General features: G+C 43.6%; 1 protein-coding gene across 1 annotated transcript in view; it reads right to left on the bottom strand.

Moving 5' to 3' along the window:
- LOC143767241 (uncharacterized) overlaps positions 1 to 1987 on the bottom strand; it is a 37709-nt gene extending 35722 nt beyond the window's left edge. Inside the window, exon 1 of the mRNA XM_077255432.1 lies at positions 1934 to 1987. The gene's annotated coding sequence lies outside the window, so the exon portion shown is untranslated. The remainder of the gene's footprint in view (positions 1 to 1933) is intronic.
- Between the last annotated feature and the right edge of the window lie 17641 nt (positions 1988 to 19628).

Raw genomic sequence — 19628 nt, 5'->3', positions numbered from 1 at the left:
TTCGTAAGGGGGCAGGTTTCACACATAGTAAAATGCCTCCAGCCAATATCTGGGAAGCATTTATTTTAAGAATACACCTGTAAGATGGCTCCCAGCCAATAGCTGGGAGGCATCTTGTTGAAAAGCCACCCTCCCCAATAGGGTGATGTTAAGCACTGCAATGAATCATTAGTGAGTGAGGTGGTCTCCTAGTGAAATTGTGAGGTCCCCTGGTACTGATGTGGCCAGTGCCCTAAACCCGTAGTCCCTGGTCATAGTGAGGACAGACCTGAATCCAAAGTTCCTTGTCCTTGTGTGAAAAGTCCTGAACCTTGTCTTTGGTCCTAGTGCGGCCAGTCCCTGGATCAGTATCTGAGACCTGTGTGTCTAATGTGTGATATCTGAGGCCCCTGTATATCCGCACTGTAACCGTTCTATAGAGGATCCATAACTTAGTAGTCTGAATGGAGCCCTAGACCTATCCGTGTCTGCGTACCTGACCTCTGGGGTCAGCAGCTGCAGTACCGTGGACTGCCTAGAAGTGGTACCTGGTGAACTGCAGCCAAGCCTGACTCCACCATCAGGAGCTCCAGTGAACACCTGGAAACCCGCTACGTCCCTCCTATGTAAGCCTGGCACAGTGGGCTCACAAATCACGTGTGCCACCTTCGTGCGTAACAAAGATACCAAGTATCTTTCACGTTTCAGTTGGAATCACAAAAAAGTTAAAAATGAATATAGATTAAGGGGTTATTAAATAGTACAATTCTATACACTGCCTATTGGTTTCCAATGGAAATCCAAAAAGAAGGAGGAACAAACTATGTATAGCTGTCACGGCAAAATTCTTGACATGCCCTTAACTGCACCCATAGCCGAAACCATTTTCCATTTTTTCCTACCCTCACTAGAGGGGATGTCAGAAGGTGGCATGATGGCAGTCAGGGACATTCAGCAGACTGCCTGGGATGACAGGACATAGACCCAAATCTAAGACTGTTCGGCTGTATTCGGGATGGTTGGGGCCTATGGATTTATTGTTTGTTCATTCCTTCATAGTTGTAGCCGTCAGAACTTTTTCATTTTTACATAAGGTTCACTATATGAGGTCTTGCTTTTTGAGTGAGACGAGCTGTATGTTTTTTTTTGTTGTTGTTTGTTTTTAAAGGCCATTATGCAAAACACGTCTGTTTGGCTGTGTTCACACATAACCTGCAACGTTTAGGCTTTCACGCACTTCTTTTATATGGACGTGGGAAGGATACCCAAGGTAATATATATATTTTTTTTTTGGTTTTTACTATTTTGTGTTGTATGACTACCTCAATTAAAGGTATAAATATTCAAAGTTTGAAAATTGTAAAAAAAAAAAAAATGTATAAAGAAAAGCAAAACATATAAACCTAAATTTACCACTAACAAAATACAATGTTTTATGAAACTAACAATCTTAAAATCACTGAAATATGTGGAAACATTTCAGTGTTTTTACCACAGACTGTAAATTTACATGTTAGATTTGAAACTTTTTGCTTGGTCACAACGTGGAAAAAAAACAGCAATAAATCATTATTCTAACTGTTCTTTGTTATTTTATAGGAAGAACAAAAATCTCTGACTTTTATTTCAGCTCTAGAATGCAGGTACATAGGAATACACTGGTATATAGAAATGTATCTCCATGTACCAGTACAAGAAGTGTGTTTGAATTACCAGGGCCCAGACTTGAAGTTAAGAATGAGTTAATTACAGCACAGAGATGTCGGCCTTCCCTCAGAGTCCGAGAAGGAACTAGTGAGCACTAAGCACAGTGAGCTGGTAGGAGAGGAGGCGACTTACAGGCACAGAGTGAAAGTCGGGACGTTGCCCTGAACGCCATGGACTGCTACTCAAATTGCGACTGCCCTGCTAGACGGTTGGAAGCAATGAATAATGGGGAATCTCCAGCACCTACCTCCACCCGCAGAGCCGCACACCACATATATGTTCTGTGCGCACAGGACCTGTGATGAGGTCACATGAAGGGAGGAGTCAGGGGTCACCTGATCAGGGGCCTCAGCGTATGCAGGACTTTGCTGTGCTGGTTGTCATGGTCCTGGATGAGGGGAAGTTTATGTGTGGGGTCAGGAGGGGTTTACAGGGTGGACGTAACAGAGCTGTGTGTACGAGGTGCACTGAGCGTAGCCGCCTGTGAACAAGGCGTACGGAGCGGAGTCGCCGGTGTATGAGGTGTATGGAGCGGAGCCGTGTGTGTATGGAGCCGTGTGTGTTCAGAGATGTTGCCCACATAAATTATATACTATAGAGGAATATACCTGTCTAACTCCACGGTGCAGGAGGACGACAGATAATAAATAATAATAATCTTTATTTATATAGCGCCAACATATTCCGCAGCGCTTTACAGTTTAACAGTTTCAAACACAAGTCATAAGTAACAATGATAACAATACAATAATTAAAGCACAATAAGACGCCCCTGCTCGTGAGAGCTTACAATCTGCAATGAGGTGGGGTAGATACAAAGTACCGGAGCTTATTTACAATGATGTATTTACAATGATGGTCCAGCCATCGTCAGGGGGTGGGGGATAGACGGAGATAGTGAATTGGGCTACACATGCGCCATTACACATAAAATTACTTTTATTAGGGAATGTGATAGGCCGCTCTGAAGAAATATGTTTTGAAGGAGCGCCTAAAACTATACAAATTGTGAATGGTCCTAATTTCCTGGGGTAGAGCATTCCAGAGGATTGGTGCAGCGCGTGAGAACTCTTGGAGACGGGAGTGGGAGGTACGGATTAGTGGAGAGTTTAGTTGGAAGCAGGGCTGTGGCGTCGGTAAGCCACAGTTGCAACTCCGACTCCTGGGTTTTATCAGGTTCCAGCTCCGACTCCGGCTCCTTCATAAATGGCCAGTTCGTAACAATAAATTTACTGTTGTAAAATATTAACATCATGCTTATTCAGTTTCTCACCATCATATAAGTAATCAGACCACTTAGAGCGAAAACTGTATTTATTAGAATACAATTAGAATATAGCAAATAACTTTTATAAACTTTTATAAACTCTTGTAAGTAAATATGCAATAAACACTGTTATGCAGTTAATAAGAAGAAATCTATGAATTTGTCCTCAGAAAAAGTATTGCCTCTGTCAGATCCTCCTTCATGGATGCCCTCAAATCTGATCTAATTATTTAGAGAGCAGAGAACAACCTCTCTACACTAACTTGGGTTGGTGGCAAAGCAGTAACCACTCGGGCAACATCTCTGACAATGTCAGGATACAGAGGAATCGCTTGTTGCACTGTTATTTTTGATGAACGGTCAAATTTCCCAGTTTCTTTTAGTGCACATGAAAAATTCTGCTGAAATGTACTGGCTGTGTTCTTTGATGGGGATGACTCTTCTTCTACTCGGGAACGCTTTGCACAGTCCTTGTGATCCAAATATTTTTCGAAATTAAATTCTTCATCAGGTGATGAGGGTGAAGATGTAGCAGGACGACCAAATTCTTCTTGTTCCTCCTGACTGTTCTGCAACCCTTTCATCCTTACTGCTATTTCAAACAGAGCTTCTTTTCCTTTAGTTAGCTGTTGATCATCTAGAAGAATCCGATGCATTGGGTCTACATAAACAGCTGCCAAAAAGAATGTTATTTTGTAATAGTAGCTCCTCTCTCCGTTTCATTGATGTAGCAATGCCATTTGCAATTAACCCTCCTCTTTGGGACAGGAGAAACATCAGGTTCTTCCGCTCCTTTAAAAAAATACCTGGAGTTAAGTCATCTGCTTGTAATTTTTCAGTCACTGTAAATGGGTGCTCTAGCAATTTTTCCAGCTCAGTCACCTGATTCCACTGACTTTCATTTAGCGTCAGTTGAGGGTTAGCCATGTCTACAAGAAAGGTTTTCAGTTCAACCAAGCGCTGAATCATTAAGTACTGCCCCATCGTGTGGCTTGATCAATAATTGCCCCTTTTCCAGCACGTCTCTTCAAAATTGAGTCAACTTTAGGGGTTCTGGCAACAGTAGCCAATTTTTACCCTTCGCCACGACAGCACCCCACATGAGAGAGAGGGATCCGCCCCATAGGAACAGGAAACCTACAGAATAAAAGGAGGCGGTCCCCTCTCCTCCTCAGTTTAGGTTTCCTGTTCCTACAGGGACCCTGCTTACCTACAGATGAAGAGGATCCCTGGGCCATGCACCCGCCTGCGTCGGTATCTGAGGGAATGGCAGGGGCTGCGGTTCCAGAAGCAGCGGCGGGGGAGCCCCTGCTTGCAGCCTCCCCCCTCATCTGGCCAAGCATCCACGGTCCGGGTCCGGTCACCGTGGGTCCGCCCGGCACCGTGAGGACGCGCGCGCTGCTGCGGCCGGCTTAATATCCCTAGCCGCCGCATGGTGAGTGAGAGCGGCGTGTCTAACCCGGAAGTCGCTGGAGCACTTCCGGGTTGGTCCGGGGAGGCAGGAGAATGAGCAGCAGATTCAAAAATGCAGCGCTAGCGTCGGGCCGGTGTGTGTAAGATGGCTTCACCGGCCGACGATGCGCACTTGCCCGCAGTGCAACAGCGTTCTCCTAGCAAGGAGAGAAGCGCTAAGAGCAGCACAAAGAGTGGTGGTCGACCTCCAGAGAAGGGTTCTACCACCAAACGAAATCCGCCTCCAGAACCGGTACCTGTCAGCTTCACTGGGTGAGTTTTTGAAAGAGTCTCTTCCTATTTGCTGATATATGTTCCTCCTGTATCTTTCTTCTAGACTAAGAAAAGGACACACAAGTCCAAGCACAAGGAATGTGCTTTATGTACGCAGCCCCTCCCGGATGATTATGTTAAAAAACTGTGTTCGGAGTGTATCATGCAAACCTTACGGCAGGAAAACATAATGACGCCATCAGATGTCAGAGCTATAATCCGGGAAGAAATGCAGGGGTTGGCGCAGACAAGTACCACCAGTACCCGTCAGCTTAGTAGGTCCAAATCTCCAGTCAGTTCACAGTCAGAGGATGTATGTATATCCTCAGGCGAAGCGGAATCCCAGCCGAGTTCATCCGAGACTGAAGGGGGACTTTGTCTTCCCAACAGCAGTGTGGACCATTTAATAAAATCTGTCAGAAGCACGATGGGGTGCTCAGATGAGAAAGAAAGTAAATCGGCTCAGGACATCATGTTCGCGGGGTTAGGACAGAGGAAACGTAGGTCCTTCCCCGTCATAAAAACTATTAAAGAAATAGTAAAAAAAGAGTGGGATAAGCAAAATAGAGGTTTTCTACCATCATCCTCTAAAAGACGCTATCCCTTCAGCGACGAGGAGCTAAATACCTGGTCAAAGGTGCCGAAGGTTGATGCCGCTGTAGCCTCCACAACCAAACAGTCGGTCTTACCGGTGGAGGATTCAGGAGTCCTGACAGACCCGCTGGACCGTAAAGCAGAAGCTTTACTAAAAAGGTCGTGGGAAGCCAACACGGGGGCGTTCAGGCCCGCCATATCTAGTACCTGCACTGCGAGGTCACTACTAGTGTGGATGGAGCAACTGGAGGAACAGATTAGAGGTAGAACTTCGAGAGAGTCAATCCTGCCGAAATTCCCTCTAATCAAAGAAGCAGTAGCATTCCTGGCTGATGCCTCTGTGGATTCGCTACGCCTAGCAGCCAGGTCAGCCGGCCTAGTAAACACAGTCCGGCGAGCACTCTGGCTAAAGAACTGGAAAGGGGACGCACAGGCCAAAGCAAAACTTTGTGCGATCCCCTGCCAGGGTGAGTTCCTTTTCGGAAAAGCGCTGGATGAACTCCTGAGTAAAGCAGGAGAAAGGAAAAAAGGCTTCCCTAACCAGTATCTTCCATCCTACAGGAGAGCCTTCAAAAGACGTCCCTTTACCAGGAACAAGCCGTTCGAACAAAGGGAGCGATGGGAGTCGAAGGACCCGAAGCAAAAAGGTGCCTTTTTTAGCGGGTCCCATAACCCGAAACGCAAATACCGCTAACCAGGAGGTGGGCGGCAGATTAAAATTCTTCCTCCCCAGGTGGGAACAAATAACATCCAGCCAGTGGATTCTGGACATTGTACAATACGGCCTAAAATTGGAATTTGACCGAATCCCTTGGGATTCCTTTATAGTAACATCTCCAAAAGGTCAAGACCAACAAAGGGCTCTGGAATCAGAGATCCTATCTCTTCTGTCTAAAAAAGTCCTGATAGAAGTTCCCCAGGATCAAGAAGGGAAGAGGTTCTATTCCCCTTTATTCTTGATCAATAAGCCTGATGGTTCATTTAGAACCATCATAAATCTCAAGAGATTAAACGCCTTCCTACGTAATCATACCTTCAAAATGGAATCCATTAGTTCAACCATAAAACTCTTGTTTCCTAGGTGTGTCATGGCCGGAATAGACTTAAAGGATGCCTATTATCATCTTCCCATACATGCCGAACATCAAAAGTATCTAAGGGTAGCAGTCACCCTGGAAGGACAGGTTCGTCACTTTCAGTATGTTGCAATGCCATTTGGGCTTTCTATGGCTCCCCGCATCTTCACTAAGGTGATATTAGAAGTGATGGCTCATCTACGTCAACGAGATACCTTGATAATACCCTACCTAGATGACTTTCTAGTGGTGGGAAACTCTATGCTTCAGTGTAAAACTCGTCTATCTAATACGATCTCGTCCCTACAGGAGTTAGGTTGGATCGTCAACTTCGAAAAATCCCGGCTGAATCCAGAAACTGTCCAGACATTTCTAGGAATCCAGCTAGACTCCGTAAGTCAGAGATGCTTCCTCCCCCAGGCAAAGAAACTGACTATACAATCAAGGGTATCAGACGCAATACGCAACCCCTACATGACACTAAGGAAGGGCATGTCTTTACTGGGGTCATTATCATCATGTATCCCTGCTGTACCATGGGCACAATTTCATACTCGTCAATTACAGTATGAGGTATTGTCGGCTCAGGGAAAAGACGGACATCTAGAAAGCAGAATATCTCTTTCCAAAGATGTCTTAGAATCACTATCCTGGTGGCTAGACATGGACCACCTCTCAGAAGGTGTGCCATGGATAATAGACCCGTCTAAAATAATTACCACCGACGCCAGCCCTATTGGGTGGGGAGCACATATGAAAGATAGTCTGGCCCAAGATACTTGGGACCAGGCAGAATTGTCATGTTCCTCCAATTGGAAGGAGTTAAAAGCGGTAGAATATGCCTTAAATCACTTTCTTCCGCAGATTCAAGGAGCAAATGTAAGAATTTACTCGGACAATTCCACCACAGTGGCATATGTGAACCGTCAAGGTGGTACAAGGTCAGGAAGTCTAATGACCATAGCTGCAGACATCTTCCAGCTGGCAGAGACTCATCTAACATCCCTAACAGCCCTGCACATCAGAGGTGTAGAGAACATCAGGGCAGACTACCTCAGCCGAAACGAGTTACGTCAGGGGGAATGGACCTTAAACAGATCCATATTCAGTATGATAACAGAATCATGGGGGATACCACAAATCGACCTATTTGCCACAAGAGACAACCGGCAAGTAAGAAGGTTCGCTTCCCTGAACGCCATGGATCACCCAGATATGTTAGACTCTCTCCACCATCCTTGGAGGTTCCAGCTGGCATACGCCTTTCCTCCGATGTCTCTGATTCCATTAGTGATCAGAAAGATCAGGAGGGAACAAGCAAGAGTAATCCTCATTGCACCATTCTGGCCGAAAAGACCATGGTTCTCTTGTCTCCAGACCATGTGCCTATGCGATCCATGGATTCTCCCATCAGACAAGAAGCTGCTGTCCCAAGGCCCCTTTTTCCACCCGCAAGTGAAAGGTCTTCACTTGACGGCGTGGAATTTGAGAGGCAACTACTAAGATCAAGAGGGTTCTCAGCAGAACTAGTAAACACCCTCTTATTGAGCAGGAAAAGATCTACCACCCTGATATATAGTAGGGTATGGAATAAATTCTTAGACTTTTACACGGTACCGTTCACTAAGCAAGTTCCAGTCACACCTATTCTAGAGTTCTTGCAAAAAGGCCGAGAGTTGGGGTTATCTGTAAACACCTTAAGAGTTCAGGTCTCGGCATTAGGAGCCCTATATGGATGCAATATAGCAGCTAATAGGTGGATCTCCAGATTCATAAAATCTTGTGAACGTAGTAAACCGGTCCATATTCCCCGTCTACCTCCGTGGGATTTAAATCTAGTGCTAGAGGCCTTAACCAGCTCCCCATTTGAGCCACTAGATTCAATACCTTTAAAAATCCTGACATATAAAGTAGCCCTCTTGGTAGCCCTAACCTCAGCTAGACGGGTTAGCGACATCCAGGCCCTATCAGTAGACCCACCCTTCTTACTGATATTCCATGATCGGATAGTCCTAAAACCAGACCCCTCATACCTCCCTAAGGTAGCGTCCACCTACCACAGGTCCCAAGAGATATTTCTCCCTTCCTTTTTTGATTCACCTGTAACTCCAGAACAGCATAAATTCCACACCTTAGATGTCAGAAGAGCCATCCTGACCTATATAGAAAGGTGTCAGACATGGAGGGAGAGTAGGGCTCTGTTTATCTCCTTTCAGGGCCACAAGAAAGGACATGGGGTCACGAGAGCTACCATATCTCGATGGATTAGAGATGCTATCTGCTTGGCCTATACATCAAAAGGCGAGATTCCTCCAGCGGGTATTAAAGCGCACTCAACACGAGCCATGGCTTCCTCCTGGGCGGAACAAGCAGATGTACCGATCCATTTAATATGTAAGGCCGCAACTTGGTCTACACCTTCTACCTTTTACAACCATTATAGACTTGATCTATCTGCATCTTCTGATCTGACCTTTGGTAGAGCTGTTCTTAATACAGTAATCCCACCCAAATAATGAATCTCTGAAAATCTCTCATGTGGGGTGCTGTCGTGGCGAAGGGTAAAAAGCCGGATTACTCACCGGTAATGCTCTTTTAATGAGTCCACGACAGCACCCATTTACTACCCTCCCTAAGTTATGCACAGCTCTTCCTTTTAAATTCACAAATAATGGTTGTATAGAGTTTAAGATATTTATGTTGCTGAATAAGAATTAATACTAAAGCTTTTGCGGTTCCCTTTTTGTACTCTGTAAACTAAACTGAGGAGGAGAGGGGACCGCCTCCTTTTATTCTGTAGGTTTCCTGTTCCTATGGGGCGGATCCCTCTCTCTCATGTGGGGTGCTGTCGTGGACTCATTAAAAGAGCATTACCGGTGAGTAATCCGGCTTTTCTCACCTTGCCAATCAGTGCAGCAGCATGTCCTTCTTACAGACTGTGATGAATGAAAGAACGTATTGACATAGTTTCAACAAGATCATCTAAACTATCATGTTGCTGTTCATCTGAAGCAACTTCAGTTTGCTCCTCAGTTACAATACTGTGTTCCTCTATTTCAAACATTTCTGTGTCTGTGGACCCAGAATGTTCTTCTAGCTGCTGGTCACCATCATTACTCTCATTCATTAGCTTAATAGTACTTCTCATATTTGAAGCATTGTCAGTTACGACAGAAAGAACTTGCTCGTATTTAAGTTCATAGTCTTGCAGAACCTTTTCCACCAAGACCTGGAGAAACTCACTGGTGTGATGAGCTTTGGTGCCTTTTACTGCCAATGTCTTGGTAACTATTTAATTTTTGTCACAAACAAATCAGACATTGATGGCAAAATAGTTCACACTGTGACGTGTGCAGGCATCCATTTTAAGAAACAGAAAGCATCCCTTGAGAGTTTTTTTAAGTTCTTCCTTTTGCTTAAAAGCTTCTTCGATTACTAATTTTCTAATACTCTCTCTCTCCAGAGAAACACCAAGATTGCGGGCCATTTCCCCATTCAGACACACAAAAGCTGGTCGTGAAAATAATGAAATAGGCACACTATCTTTTACAGCAAGCTCTATGATCTGTTTTTTAAATATATCTACTGTCATTGTCACAGTAACTTTGTCACTGACAAAATATCTTGCAACTGATGGCTGCAAAGTTCTCTGCTCCTTTGTTTGGCTGGAAGAGCTGGGCACTGGTTCATTGGTTTGCATGCAGTCTCTCATATCCACTGCTTTCAGTACTTCTGGATGAAAGCGCTGTAAATGTCTCTTTAGATTAGAAGCTCTGGTAGGAGCATTTTTATCTTTGCCTGAATATGCACTGATCTTGGTTTCACAGCATTTGTTTTCGTCTGGATCATTTATCATACACTGACAGACATAATGTTTTCTATCTTGAGTGATGGTGAAATGTTCAAATACAGCTGATTTAATGTGACGCTTCTTTGACATTCTCAGGTTTTTAATTCTGCATTCACAATCCAAATGACAATTGTTTTTCCTAAAAACAATTGTACAAAATTATTGCCAGGTCGTACAACTGATATAGTGGTCAGTAATACTGTTATTCCTCATGTACTCACAGTTAACTGATGCAAAGTTTGTTGAAAGGATAATACTTCTTACAGTCTTCCTCTTCTGAGTAGCAGCTGTGAGATGCTTGGAAGACACACACCTAGTAAACATCTAGTCTAGAGGAGGAGCTTTACTACTAAGAATTTGCAACACATTTTCACTTTCAGTTTCATACATTGTAAGTAGGAGGGTTGGGGCACCATGAGGTTAACCAAGTATAAAATTAGATAAGGGCAGTGGAGAAGGAGTAAGAAATGTCTCTATCTCCAGCAGAACTGCTTATCCCTGTTGTTCATAGTTTGATAGAACATATATTTGAGTAACATTTATAAAATTCATATGAAAGTTCAATTATGAAATATTAATACATTTTTTTTTAAAGCTGGAGTCTGAGTCGGTACATTTCTACTGACTCCAACCAAAACTAACTCCGACTCCACAACTCCGACTCCACAGCCCTGGTTGGAAGTCATTTGCAGAGTGCAGCGGTCGGCTAGGCCGATAGAAACAAGGGAGATGTAAGGGGGTGCTGCACTGTGAAGAGCTTTGTGGGTGAGAACAAGTACTTTGAATTGGATCCTATAATGAATGGGCAGCCAGTGTAACGACTGGCAAAGAGCGGCTGCATCTGAATAACGATTAGCCAGGTAGATGACCCTGGCTGCATTAAGGATAGACTGAAGAGGGGAAATTCGAGTAACGGGGAGGCCAATTAATAGAGTGTTACAGTAGTCCAGGCGGGAGTGTATCAGGGCTACAGTGAGGGGTTTTTGTTGTTTCCATGGTGAGAAAATGGCGGATTCTAGAGATGTTCCTTAGGTATAAGCGGCAAGAGCGGGCAAGGGATTGTATATGGGAAGTGAAGGAGAGATTGGTGTCAAATGTATCACCCAGACATCGTGCCTGCTGCCAGGGTGTTATTATGGTGCCACCCATGGAGAGGAAAATGTCAGGTTTAGGGAGGTTAGTAGACGGTGGGAGCAGAAGAAGTTCAGTTTTGGAGAGGATGCGTTTCAGATAGAGGGCGGACATGATGCTGGAGACTGCGGACAGGCTTGCTGAACTGTCTGTAGATCCTAGTTTGCTCTTTGCTCCCTGAACTGTCCATAGATCCTAGTTTGCTCTTCATTCCCTGAACTGTCCCTAGATCCTAGTTTGCTCTTCATTCCCTGAACTGTCCGTAAATCCTAGTTTGCTAGAGGCCAATGAGGGGTGCGGGGGATTGGGATGGGAGGATGGGGGATTTATAATGGATTTAGGAACAGGGGGAGGTGGAGGAAGATGTTATTATCGATTATGTCTAACACAGTCCCTTAGTATAACGTGTACTCACTTATTATGTATAGCACAGTCCCTTAGTATATAGTGTACTCACTTATGTATAGCACAGTCCCTTAGTGTATAGTGTACTAACTTATTATGTATAACACCATTCTTAGGTACATAGTTTCCTCTTTTGCTATGTAAAACACCGTGCCTTATTACATGGTGCTGTCCCTTATTATATAGCTTCCTCTGCTGTTATGTACAGTGCTGTCTCTTACATAGTGTATTCTTGTTATTTTTGTTATTCACAGCGCCCTCTTATATTACATAGTTTCCTCTCTTGTTAGATATAAAATGACTACAGATGGAGGAGCCGGTGACCAGACTACCAGTCCAACAGCTCATCCTTTAGAAAAGAAACTTTCCCATGATGCATCAGCCACATGTATGTGTGTGGCTATATATATATATATATATATATATATATATATATATATATATATATATATATATATATATATATATATATATATATATATATATATAGTTAGGTCCATATATATTTGGACAAAGACAACATTTTTCTAATTTTGGTTATGGACATTACCACAATGAATTTTAAACAAAACAATTCAGATGCAGTTGAAGTTCAGACTTTCAGCTTTCATTTGAGGGTATCCACATTAAAATTGGATGAAGGGTTTAGGAGTTTCAGCTCCTTAACTTGTGCCACCCTCTTTTTAAAGGGACCAAAAGTAATTGGACAATTGACTTCAAGGCTATTTCATGGACAGGTGTGGGCAATCCCTTCATTATGTCATTCTCAATTAAGCAGATTAAAGGCCTGGAATTGATTTGAGGTGTGGTGCTTGCATTTGGAAGGTTTTGCTGTGAAGTAAACATGCGGTCAAAGGAGCTCTCCATGCAGGTGAAACAAGCCATCCCTAAGCTGCGAAAGCAGAAAAAACCCATCCGAGAAATTGCTACAATATTAGGAGTGGCAAAATCTACAGTTTGGTACATCCTGAGAAAGAAAGAAAGCACTGGTGAACTCATCAATGCAAAAAGACCTGGGAGCCCCCGGAAGACAACAGTGGTGGATGATCGCAGAATAATCTCCATGGTGAAGAGAAACCCCTACACAACAGCCAACCAAGTGAACAACACTCTCCAGGAGGTCGGCGTATCAATATCCAAATCTACCATAAAGAGAAGACTGCATGAAAGTAAATACAGAGGGTTCACTGCACGGTGCAAGCCACTCATAAGCATCAAGAATAAAAAGGCTAGACTGGACTTTGCTAAAAAACATCTAAAAAAGCCAACATTCTTTGGACAGATGAAACCAAGACCAACCTCTACCAGAATGATGAAAAGAGAAAAGTATGGCGAAGGCGTGGTACAGTTCATGATCCAAAGCATCCCACATCATCTGTAAAACACGGCGGAGGCAGTGTGATGGCTTGGGCATGCATGGCTGCCAGTGGCACTGGGTCACTAGTGTTTATTGATGATGTGACACAGGACAAAAGCAGCCGAATGAATTCTGAGGTATTCAGAGCCATACTGTGTGCTCAGATCCAGCCAAACTGATTGGTCGTCGTTTCATACTACAGATGGACAATGACCCAAAACATAAAGCCAAAGCAACCCAGGAGTATATAAAAGCAAAGAAGTGGAATATTCTTGAATGGCCAAGTCAGTCACCTGATCTCAACCCAATTGGGCATGCAATTCACTTGTTAAAGACTAAACTTCAGACAGAAAGGCCCACAAACAAACAGCAACTGAAAACCACCGCAGTGAAGGCCTGGCAGAGCATCAAAAAAGAAAAAACACATCGTCTGGTGATTTCCTTGAGTTCAAGACTTCAGGCAGTCATTGCCAACGAAGACTTTTCAACAAAGTACTAAAAATGAACATTTTATTTAAAATTATTGAATCTGTCCAACTACTTTTGGTCCCTTTAAAACAGGGTGGCACATGTTAAGGAGCTGAAACTCCTAAACCCTTCATCAAATTTTAATGTGGATACCCTCAAATGAAAGCTGAAAGTCTGAACTTCAACTGCATCTGAATTGTTTTGTTTAAAATTCATTGTGGTAATGTCTATAACCAAATTTAGAAAAATGTTGTCTCTGTCCAAATATATATGGACCTAACTGTATATATATATATAGCTTTGTCGCCTTAAAAGGAGGGGGGCCCAGACACATTTCCTGCACAGGGGCCCCAAGCTGTCAGTGTCCGCCCCTGGTCCCGCCCCAGTACATCGTATACCCATAATCTGTCACTGTATTCCATTGGGCGAAGGTCCAATCCTTACACCAGATGGAAGCTGGGGTTATTGAGGTGGGGAGACACACATATTTATCTGCCCATGTTAACTTAGCTGCATTCTCTTTTGTTCCGCACTTATCTTTTACCAGTGAGCAGAAATCCACCTCCACTGTAGATGTCTCTCCCTGTTAAAAGGTTATATTAGTTACCGGGTAGTCTAATCTAAAATTACCATAGTTTCTTGTAGGTGGGATATATGCCCCTTGGATTAGGGGATATATGCCCCTTGGATTACAGCAAATGATCCTAAAATTAATAAATTCTTTTATCATATGCCTCATGTTCTTTTTAAGCTTTCCCTTTCTTATTCAGAATCCTACCCGGCCACCGGAGAAGGGGTTTTGGGACTCTTCACCGGGTTGAGATGGACTCTCCCTAGTGGAGAGGCCCCCTTTGTATCCGGACTTAGGCTTCGATGGGCAGGTTGCTTCCCTCTCTATCCCCTGCTGTTTCCCTTAAATGTTTTCCCAATTTACAATGTGACAGGTGTCTCCAAAAGGTCCTTTCTGCTATCTTTACTGCTGTAGGGGTGGCTAATAACACCTGGTATGGTCCTTCCCACTTTGGCATGTGCCAATGTTTTTTCTTTATTTCCTTCGCTAGTATCCGATCAGCGGGTTTAACTGTTTCTGGTACAGACAGTGGGTCTCCTGGAATAGATTTATGGTTAGAAATGTCTTTATGGTTTAATATTTTTGCCATATATTCTGCTAGTGTACAATCCATTTCTTCATCTACCCTCTTAAATGGTTCTAACTGCGGGAGCAGGAAAGGCCTTCCATAGATGATTTCAAAAGGAGTCACTCCAGCCGGAGTCGGGGTTACATGCATATTCACAGCCACTAATGGAACGCAATAAAGCCAGTTTTTACCTGTTTCCTGCATGGTCTTTCTCAGTTTACTCTTGAGAATTCCGTTGTGCCTCTTTACCAACCCAGCTGATTGGGGATGATAGGCACAATGATTCTTTAATTCGATAGACAGTGTCTTGGCCAATAATGATATCTCTTGATTTACAAAGTGTGGGCCATTGTCACTGTATATCTTCTCTGGGATACCAGATCTAGGTATGATTTCTTTTAAAACAGCCTTTGCTACAGTCATTGCATCAGGTAGTGAAGATGGAAATACTTCACCCCATTTACTGAATGCATCTATTATTACCAGACAGTATTTCTTCCCTTCACATTTATTAAGTTCAAATAAAATCCATACAAATGTGTTGAAAGGGATACTGTGGGTGTGGGAATTGACCTCTTGTTAGTATTATATTGACTTGAGGATAGTTATTGAATTACTATAGGCTGTAAAGGCCCTGTCTCACATAGCGAGATCGCTAGCGAGATCGCTGCTGAGTCACTAGTTTTGTGACGCAACAGCGACCTCAGTAGCGATCTCGCTATGTGTGACACGTACCAGCGATCAGGCCCCTGCTGCGAGATCGCTGGTCGTGTCGGAATGGCCTGGACCTTTTTTTGGTCGTTGAGGTCCCGCTGACATCGCTGAATCGGTGTGTGTGACACCGATCCAGCGATGTCTTCACTGGTAACCAGGGTAAACATCGGGTTACTAAGCGCAGGGCCGCGCTTAGTAACCCGATGTTTACCCTGGTTACCAGCGTAAATGTAAAAAAAAACAAACCGTACATACTCACCATCTGATGTCCGTCAGGTCCCTTGCCGTCTGCTTCCTGCTCTGACTGAGATCCGGCCATACAGTGAGAGCGCAGCACAGCAGTGACGTCACCGCTGCGCTCTGCTCTCACTGTATGGCGGCACTCAGTCAGAGCAGGAAGCAGACGGCAAGGGACCTGACGGACACCGAAAGGCGAGTATGTAGTGTTTGTTTTTTTTGGTAACCAGGGTAAACATCGGGTTACTAAGCGCGGCCCTGCGCTTAGTAACCCAATGTTTACCCTGGTTACCCGGGTGCTGCAGGGGGACTTCGGCATCGTTGAAGACAGTTTCAACGATGCCGAAGTCGTTCCCCTGATCTTTGGTCGCTGGAGAGAGCTGTCTGTGTGACAGCTCCCCAGCGACCACACAACGACTTACCAACGATCACGGCCAGGTCGTATCGCTGGTCGTGATCGTTGGTAAATCGCTATGTGAGACGGGGCCTTAAATCCCTTATTAAGTACCTGTACCATCCCTTCTGTTGAGACATGGCTAATACCATGACTCAATATTGCAGCATACCTAAAAAGATTAGCTGGTAGAATGTGTTTATTTTCAGAGCACAAATATAACCCATTTTCTAGAATTGCTCCTTTATTTGTCCATTTAGCGTGTTCTGATCTTGGAGATACTTGTTGCATATCCTTAAGGATTTGTAAATCAATAGTATTTGGATTGATTTCTTCTACTGCTAGTATATGTGTTATTGCTGCTTACCGTATTTTGCAGCAGCATCTGCTCTTTCATTACCTCTGGAAATGGGATCTTCCTTTCGTGTATGTGCTGCACATTTACATATAGCTATTTTTTTAATTGTTGTCCACAAGGGGTGTCACTCCTCATGTCGGCGGTTTGTGCAATCCCACTGTGTATGTCCAATCAATCCTTTAGTCTATGGAAGTATCTATCTCCATCCTCATCGTCTTGTTGGACTGTTCTGTTTATCTCTGTCCAATCTGCCATCCCTGTATATCTGTTCCTCACACTGTCCATGAGTCCATTTAAGGCTACTGTCAGTGCAGCACTGTCAAAGGGTATGGGGCCTGGGGGATTCCCCTGAAGACCTTAAAAGTCCGCACATATAGTATACCAGTCAGGGCCCATAATTTTCCTGATAGACTCTCTGTATATTATACCACATCGCTGCAGGTTGTCGGACTACAAAACCCCACAATTCTCTAAAAATACTTTGTGAATCTTATCAGGGCGTCTCAACTACACTGCTCTACGATTTCCAGCACACCTTAAATCAAAATGGCCGAAAAAGACCTTGCACAGTTCCCCACTGCTGATACAGAGCAAATACATCCCGATACTGTCCATTATGAAGACCGGGAAGAAAAGCCAGCTCCCACAACAGACCAAGAGGCACGATCAGTACGCTCCCTCAAGGCAACGCTAAAGGTCCTCAAGAACTACCGTTCCATAAGGGAACAGTTCAATGACAACCTGGATGACATATGGGAACAAGTCGCCTCCCTTATGTAAAGCGTCCAATGCCACAAAGATGATGCAGTGAGGTTACATAAGACTATAAGACTGCTAGACATGGCCCACAGAAGATACAAGAGACTGTCCGCAAGATACGCTGCCTTCACAGTTAAGCAAAGCAGTTTCCACAAACAGAAAGGGATGCCACTGTGCAAGACAGCAGAGATAAAGTGGAGCGCCTTTTCGCTCATCTGCAAGAAACTGGATTGCACAGGTCAGCCTCATCCAAAACACTCTGTTCAGTCATACAAATCATCCTGTTCAAGAACTTCAGCCCTCAGCGACAATTCTAGAGGCCCGTTCCTTCCTCAATTTCTCTCACTTTTATTTTTGGTGAGGGATCCCCTGGGTAGCCTTAATGACATCCTTATCTGTCCATGATCTGTACACATGCACCATTTCACCTTGGCCATTCAGCACCTTAATCATAGGTAAGATGTCTTCAGGTGCATCAATTGGCTGTGTTGAGCCTCCCCAAGGAGTCAAGCTCCATAACCCATAGGGGGTGCCGGGTCGGGTGCTACTCCTCTGGAGCTTTATTGGACTTATTGTAGGAGACCCTGGGTAATAAGGATGTCCTTGAGCATCTAACTGTTCTCCTGACACAGTTTAACTGAGGAGGTACAGGAAAGTAGGGAGGAGGACCATTGTAGGGAGGGGGTCGGGTGGTTACGGACATCATTAAATCTTCCCCCCAATCACATAGAGGTAACATCTCAGTTTTATCCTGTTTAAACATTGTGAACAAATATTGGCAATTTGCCAATTGTCAAAAATTTGCACAAGGGTTTTGTGTCCCAAGGACACGTTACCCCATGAACAAAATTGCCCACACTTATTAAAAAGTTATTGAAGTTTAAAAATCTGGCTTCTTGCCAAAAAGATCAATCTTTCCTAACTTTCCTTTATCTTTCTCTTTGCACTTTTCAATTCCCATCACCAACATCTCATACCTGTTCTCCCTCCCATCAACATACTTTACACATTCCTGATCAACTTTATGCATACACTTAACATCACCTTCTAGTGATCTGTCCTTGTGACACATCAAACAGTCACATTTTATTCTTTTACCTGACATGTTACCCATTTTATAGTTTGAATCCACTGAGGTGAACAGAAAGTTTTGCAGACTGGGTGTGATCTACTAGTTTTCCGTTATTTAGAGAACACCTGAATGGTATGTTTTTAGGGTACCACAGATTATGTTCCTGTTCCTCTATGGGATTCAACAGTGTTCCAGGGGTCTACTGAACAATGGGGATTCCAAGGACATTAAGTCGGAATACTTTAAACTTTGGATATCTGTCTGACAAACCCAGTGTACACTTGACTATAACCCTTGCATACAATTGGAACAATTCTCCAACCCTCAGAAGATATAGCGAACATCAATCCAAATTTACACCCAGGGCACGACATCTACAAGATATTTGCCGGAGGTCACCCTTTCACTATATTCCAGGTAATCCGAACTGCTACACACAATGCAAATATCACAATTCCCAGAAAAACAAAAGCAGTGCCTTAGGCACAATGTAGATTAATGTATTTCAATGGTTGTTGACAATAATCAGTACTGTTTTCCATATAGTTATATAAATATACACATATATGTATGTATATAGATATATGCGTATATTCAATTAAGAGCTTTGTTTATAACACATATGCGCTTGGTGTGTAAGACCTGTCTGTCCAGACTTTGATGTAAATACAGGACGTTGTTTCTCAAGTATGGTAGGGTATGGTTTAGATGAGAATTACTTATAAAGGCATGGATATTCAGATAAAAGAATGAACAAATCTTATTTTTTGCCGTGCGGTCTTTGGAAATACTTTGGTTAGTAACCATCTACCATAAAGGACACGATTCTCCTCTGTTCTTTTTCTGAAACATGCACAACCCACACAAAATCTGCAGCGCATTTAGCAGTTGTTTCACTTGTAGCCTCCCCAAATATTAGTTAAATTATCACAAAACCATAGGCCACCAGAAGCACAGACAGGACAAGCCCGACTATGTGTTCCCAATCTTTCTGCTTAGCTTCACAATAATAACAAAATATTTGGTTTTAGCTTATCTCAGTCTCACAAGTGTGATTTGTCACCTTTTTCCACACACAATTATTTGACAAACAAATGTTAATGCATATATGCCCTACCTCAACCGTCTACACAAAATATCTTTAACGTGCGCACGGAGTAGTTTATTACTGTGGTCTTCTCAGACCGTGTACAAGGACCCTCAATCTGCTTGTCTGCAATTGAAAGTAGTGATCCTCACTACACGGTCCTTCAATCCTCAGGATTGTCAATTGATCCAATGTTCAATCCAATGTACTTATTCCATCCAATAATGTTCTTCAAGTGTCTGATAAGATAGATAGCCGGACGTCTCCAGGAACTCAGGTACTCAGAGTAAGTAACAAGTAATAACTTAT

The sequence above is a fragment of the Ranitomeya variabilis genome, chromosome 4, assembly GCF_051348905.1.
Source record: "Ranitomeya variabilis isolate aRanVar5 chromosome 4, aRanVar5.hap1, whole genome shotgun sequence".
In the NCBI taxonomy this organism is placed as follows: domain Eukaryota; kingdom Metazoa; phylum Chordata; class Amphibia; order Anura; family Dendrobatidae; genus Ranitomeya; species Ranitomeya variabilis.
This window is presented reverse-complemented; position numbering and strand designations above follow the sequence as displayed.